The following is a 6,402-nucleotide window of genomic DNA, read 5'->3' as shown; positions in this document are numbered from 1 at the left end:
CTGGGGGCTTTAAGCCAGGCCGAACGCTCGCCGCTCCCTCTTGACCTGATCCTTTTAAGGGGAGATGCCAGGGACTCAATCTGGAACCAGGTACCCTTCTCCCTGCCACGTCTTCCTTCGTCTCTAGCACGGCTTTCTTGCCCAGGATGAAAGTCCAAATGTAGCTGACCTGCCCAACCTGCCCTTCTTTCTCTCCCTGAAAGCATCTTTCTTCTCCTGCCATTTCCACCCTTGGCAATCCTGACCTCCTTCCCTTTTTTAAAAAAGAAACATCAAACAACTCAGCTTCTCTCTCTTTGAGTCTTGAATGGGAAAGGAAACTGAACGGTCATTGAAGGTTTCTCTCTTTCTCCCTCCAGTTGGTTGCTTCCAGATTCCCAGGGGGATTCAAACTCAATGTTCTCTCTTGGCTGTATGTATTATTATTATTATTATTTTTTGCTACGAAGAACTGCCCTTCCTCTTCCTCCCCCTCCCTCTGTGTAGCATCTTCGCCCTCCATCCATAATGTTCATGACTCAGATGCTGGAATCCGGAAACCAGGCGTTGTGCCAGCTGGGTGAATTGTCTTAATTGCTGCTCCTTAGAATTGTCCCGTGCAGCTGCGGAAGGAACGGTGTTGGAGGACAGTTTGCTGTTCTCTTTTACGACGAAAGGACAAGTTTGACTTCCGGGAGAGACTCAGTTGCTGGGCAATCCCAGTCTCTATTGCTCCAAAATGGAAAAGCTGGAGCTTGGTAGAAGTTGAAGCTCTTTGGGTCAACTTATTCTACGTTCCCCAAAGATTTCCTCTAAACAGGACCTGGGAAGAAATCAACTCAGATGATTAAAGGACTGGAGGTTAAAACATATGAAGAACGGTTGCTGGAACTGGGTATGGCCAAGTCTAGAGGAGAATGGAAGGTCTAGGAGAGACATGATAGCAGTCTTCCAGTATTTGAGGGGCTCCCACAAAGAAGAGGAGGGGTGTGTTGTCAACTTATTCTCCAAAGTACCAAAAGGCAAGACAAGAAGCAACGGATGGAAACTAATCATGGAAAGAAGTGACCTGGAATTAAGGAGAAACTTCCCAAGAGAGAGGACAATTAACCAGCTTGCCTTCGGAAATTGTGGGAGCTCCATCACTGGAGGTTTTTAAGAAGGGACTGGACAGCCACCTGTCTGAAATGGGATATGGTCACCTGCTTGAGCAGAGGGTTGGACTAGACGACCTCCAAGGTGCCTTCCAGCTCTATTGTGACTGAAGCTGTGGATAAGGACCTCTCAAAGCGGCTTATCTCGGAGCCTCCTCTGATTTTATCTCGACTGCATTCCTGGCAGGTAAGTCGGGAGAGGGGACAGGTCCAAAGGGCTGGGGAGGTTCAAAGAGAACGGGAGTGTCTTCGTAGGTTTGACCAAATTTGGTACCACAACCACAGGACGCCCAAGATTGCCCCTAATCGCCACTTGCTGGGTTTCAACCAGGACTAGCATTTCAAGCTCACCAGGGAATTCCTATAAGGGGTTGTTACCAAAGAAAAGTTATGAAGGCATAGTGACTGGATTCTAGGGAGGGCTGGGTTTTATAAGATCAATATTCAGAACCATTGGGGTTTCTATCTCTGGTGTAAAGGGTTGTGCAAATTCCCTTCCTCCCCCGCCAAAGGAGGATCTCCCTTTCCACCTGTACTTTTTTTTACCACAATTAGAACTGCCGCTGTGTTGTTTTTAATCTGCTGACCAAGAAATAGCTCACGTTAATGCACCGACAGATAAACTGCTTTTGTTGCTTGCCAAGCTATGACTTTCATGTTTTTGAAAGGGGGGTATTTTAATCCCAGATGAATGAATGAATCAATTCTAATTGCACTTTGGAAAACAAAAGGAGACCTCCAGGGAATCACACCCGTGTGATTTGTGTCTGGTCACAGAGTGACTTCTACCTATCTAAGTGACATAAATACCCAGAGGCATTTGTGCATTTTGGGGGGGGGGGGGGGGCGGAGGAAAAAAAGGCCTTTGAATGCAACTCAGGGCCCCCTTTCTAATTCCAATTGCATTTTATCAAATAGATTTTGGGTTTTTTTTGCTCTCTCTTCTCTGTGCTTTTGCTAGGTTTACAACCCCCTATATTATACGGGCTATCCTTGACCATCTCTCAGAAGCTACAGTTCTTCCGGGACGGAGTGGCACTTATGAGCATGCCAGAGATGGAATGGGATAGAATGGAATGGAGAAGAGAAGAGGATATAGAATAGAATAGAATAGAATAGAATAGAATAGAATAGAATAGAATAGAATAGAATAGAATAGAATATGGAATGGAATGAAGTAGAAAACAGAATAGAATAGAATATAGCATGGAATATGGAATGGAATGGAACAGAATATAGAATAGAATAGAATATAGAATAGAATAAGGAATGGAATGGAACAGAATATAGAATAGAATAGAATATAGAATAGAATAGAATACAGAATGGAATGAAATAGAATGGAATATAGAATGGAATATAGACTAGAATATAGCTGTGATGGCGACTTCTGTGGCACGCGAGCCCCAGACAAATTCTACCTCACTGCGCATGCGTGGCTGCTTCCCAGCTGATTTGGGGTCCTTTTTTGTCTCCCAGGTTGCAGGGCTTCAGACTTGAGCCTCCCAGAGGCTCTGGAAGCCTCTGCAGCCTTGCAGGGTGGGGGTGAAATGGGCCTGTTTCGAGGGCACTTCCTGTATTGTGACAAAGCGTGATTTTTTTGGCATCGAGGCCCAGGGGCTTCCCTTGAGCCTCTGGGAGGCCGAAAATGGCCTGAAAATCAGCTGGCAGGTGCAGAACAACCATGCGCAGTGCAGGTAAGGTGGGTGGGTGGTCAGTTGTGTTTCAATTTAATGAACACAACCTTACAGAGGGCATCTGATCTATATATTCCACCACTATTCTATTCTGGGTCTGGCACTATTCTATTCTATTCTATGCAATTCTTTGGCATAGAATTCTATTCTATTCTATTCCAGCCACCACTGGATTCATTCTATTCATAGATTCTATTCTATTTCTCATGGAATGGATTCATTTTAGAATAGAATTTATTCATTTAACTATTTTAGTCTTCATTTACAGAACAGAGTTAGAAAGAACATATTCTATTTATTGTACTCTATTCTACTCTTACTATTTTCAGTTTCATTTATTCTATTTAATTCATTCCATTCCATTCCATTCCATTCAATTCCATCTCCATTCTTCCATATTCCATTCTTCCATTCCATTCATTCATTCCATTCTATTCCATTCCATTCCATTCTATTCTATTCTATTCCATTCCATTCCATTCCATTCCATTCCATTCCATTCCATTCCATCCCTCCACTCCATTCTATTTCTACCCAGGAGTAATTGCTGCTGTGAGGATTAGCCAAAGAGAAGGGGGCCGGGAGAGGCATTTAGCTCAGGAAAGGATGAAGCGCGCTTGAGTGTTTTAGGACCAGCATAAAGTTGGCTGCTTAATCTATTGACTTTCTTGTCTCTGCTCATTTCCAGGCATGGATTATCAATTTCTTGGCAGATACGGTGCCCCTTCACATTAGACAACTCTTTAAGGAGAAGAGGGAGAGGGAGACCACTTGAAGCCATCCTTATTTAGTTACAATCCCTTCCAGAAGTTTCCAATGTGGTTACCAACAGCAATACAATAAAGAGCAGGCAAGTCTTCGACTTACAGCTACAACTGAGCCCAAAATTTACACGGTTATTGAATGAGACAGTTCAGTGACAGTTCGCCCCATTTTACAACCTTTCTCGCCATCGTTAAGCGAATCTCTGGGGTTCTTGACGGGTAGTAACGCGGGTGTTCAGTGAAGCTGGCCTCCCCGTAGATGTGGCTTGCCAGAAGGTTGCAAGAGGGGAATCGCATGGACCCCAACGCCCCCCCGGGACACTGCAACCGTCATAAATATGAGTCCGTTGCCAAGCGCCCGGATTTTGATCACGTGACCACGAGGTTTGCTGCAACAGTTGTTAAGTGTGAAAAACGGTCACGAATCCCTCTTTTCGGTGCCGTTGTTAACTTCAGATGGTCCTTAAATGAACTGTTGTAACCTGAGGACTATTTGTAGATGCTCTATTTGCCATCCATCTGAAAAAATAAAGGCCTCTAAACCAGGAGTCTCCAACCTTGGCCACTTTAAGACTTTGTGGACTTGCACTCCCCAACTTCCTCAGCCAGCAAAGCATTTGACGTGATAGCAATCTTCCAGTATCTGAGGGGCTGCCCCAAAGAAGAGGGAGTCAAGCTATTCTCCAAAGCGCCTGACGGCAGGACAAGAAGCAACGGATGGAAGCTGATCAAAGAGAGATCCAACACAGAATTAAAGGAGACATTTCCTGAAAGTGAGAATAATTAATCAATGGAAAGGCTTGACTCCAGAAGTTGCGGGTGTCCCCCTCACGGCAGATTTTTAAGAAGAAATTGGACAAATTGCAATATCCCTTCCAACCCTGCTATTCTCTTGATTCGGGCTTTCAAGAAGTCTTCTCCTAGAGTGAAAAAATAGCAGCCACGAATGAACCTTGCAGGAATTCAGTTGGGGGCATCTCAGGAGCTTTTACAATCAGGAGGCTATGAGTTCGGTCCTAGGTAGAGGCAGGTATTTCTCTCTCTCTGGGCACAATGAGAATATATCTGCCGAACAAAACTCCCGCCCTGGCAATAGGAAGGGCATCCAGCCATTCAACACTCTGCTAGCTCCATTCAATTGCCCAGAAATATCCCCGCAAGGGATGATGGGGCCCTTAAAAGATGATGATGATCTCTGGAGCTTCAGAACCCAGCCGAGATGCCAGAGCACACGACAAACGTAAATTACAAATTACTCATGTGCAATTTGACCAAAATGCAAAGAGAGAAAGAAGGCCGGGTTTTGGACAGTATTAAATTCCAGCATCCTTGTCTTCTGCAAGTTGGGCGCCAGCTGTTTTATCTTCGCGGTCCCATGCCTTTCAGATCCGGGTGGGGTGTCTTTGTCTTCCGTTGGGCTCCACTTCCCGAGTGAGAATGCTGTTCCCTCCGCCCTTCCGCCTTCCCAAGGGCTGGAGATTTCGTACGGCAGGCAGCAGCTCCCTTTTGTCAGGAAAACCGTCTCATCAGTAATTAAGCTGTTGCGCAGGCTGCACTTAATTGGTGCTGTCTGCTGACACAGGACTTCTGCTGGCAGATGTTGCCTGGGTTTCTTTCTCCCCCCTCCTCCCCTCCAGCCCCCTTTTAACTCTCAGGAAGCCTTGTGGGGGGGGGCAAACTCTGTTTTAAATGGGAAATAGAAAAAAGTGAGGAAGCGAAGGCTTTTTTTTTTGCAGTCAGGCACATGATTAAGCCATCGCGCATCAAATGCATCTCCCAAAGTGCGGCTTTCAGGATGGGAACCCCAGCAGGGCTTTCGATTCTCGCTGGGGAATTCTGGGAGTTGAAGTCCACAAGCCGACAGGGAGTGGGAGTGTGGCTCCGGAGGTTGTGGAGGAAACTGGGGAAGGGCACAGGCCGGCTGGGCGTTCAGAGGAAGACCCAGGCCCATCCCCTCTTCATCCTAGGGCACGCAGGGAGGAGCGGATAAGGGAGAAACGTGAATGGCATGGTCTATGGGGGAGGAAAGGGCCCTGATCCCCTTCATGGGCTGCAGCTGTGAGGACTGTTTAAAAGGACAAACTGGGCATGGCCCAGTGCTGGAAGCAAAGAGTGAAATAATTCTATTCTTTCAGTCCTTATCTGAGTTCTGGCATTCTTCCCAGTGTGTGTATTTCGATAACTGTGGACGTCTTTGAGCCCTTATCCTGCCTAGTCTTATTAATTGCTTCAGTGTGGTTTGTGTTGCTTTTTCTATTCATAATTTAAATGTATTTTGAGTTTGAACGGCATTTCTTCCTTTTCGCAACTGTTTGTGGGGGAGTTTTTTCTCCAGTCAATGATAATTGGACCTTTGAAGCCAAGTTGAAGGAATTAAAGGGACTTCACCTGTTTTTGTGACTTTGTTGCTTTTGTATCTCACCCTGAGTCATCACACCTGGTTTCCTTTTACCGCTAAAATATAATTCCTTTCCCCGGCGAATTTTCCCACACGACACGGCCAAAATAAGTGAGATGCAGTTTCATGATTTTTGCCTTCTGTTGCTTGTTAAGTCACATTTGCTGTCCAAGAAATATGCGGGAGACTTCTCTGGCACCGCAGTCGATTCTCAACCGGTAAGACTTGGTTTCGGTTAGAAGCGGGGGACGCCGGTGGGAGGACAGGCCTTTGGCAGATGTCCTTGAATTCTTGCCCCCTCCCCAAGGACTTATCTCCTGCTGATCATGTGGAAAGTGACCCTTCCCCTCCTCTTTCTCCCAGCCTCAGCATTTCACCCCAGGTGAGTAAGAGTGCAGGGGAATTGCCGC

The 6,402-nt window shown here is 46.0% G+C and overlaps 1 long non-coding RNA gene across 1 annotated transcript; it reads left to right on the top strand.

Annotated features, from left to right (window-relative positions):
- Nucleotides 1-557: 557 nt before the first annotated feature.
- On the top strand, nt 558-5,987 carry LOC148129384 (uncharacterized). The gene is made up of 2 exons (XR_015745472.1): nt 558-1,320; nt 3,519-5,987. It is a non-coding gene; the product is annotated as an uncharacterized LOC148129384 (long non-coding RNA).
- The last annotated feature ends 415 nt before the right edge of the window (nt 5,988-6,402 follow it).

The sequence above is a fragment of the Notechis scutatus genome, chromosome 16 (genome assembly GCF_049901735.1).
Source record: "Notechis scutatus isolate UNSWTSFEM ecotype Mainland chromosome 16, rNotScu1.2, whole genome shotgun sequence".
Taxonomy (NCBI): domain Eukaryota; kingdom Metazoa; phylum Chordata; class Lepidosauria; order Squamata; family Elapidae; genus Notechis; species Notechis scutatus.
The sequence above is the reverse complement of the archived record's forward strand: the minus strand, read 5'-3'. Positions and strand labels throughout refer to the sequence as shown.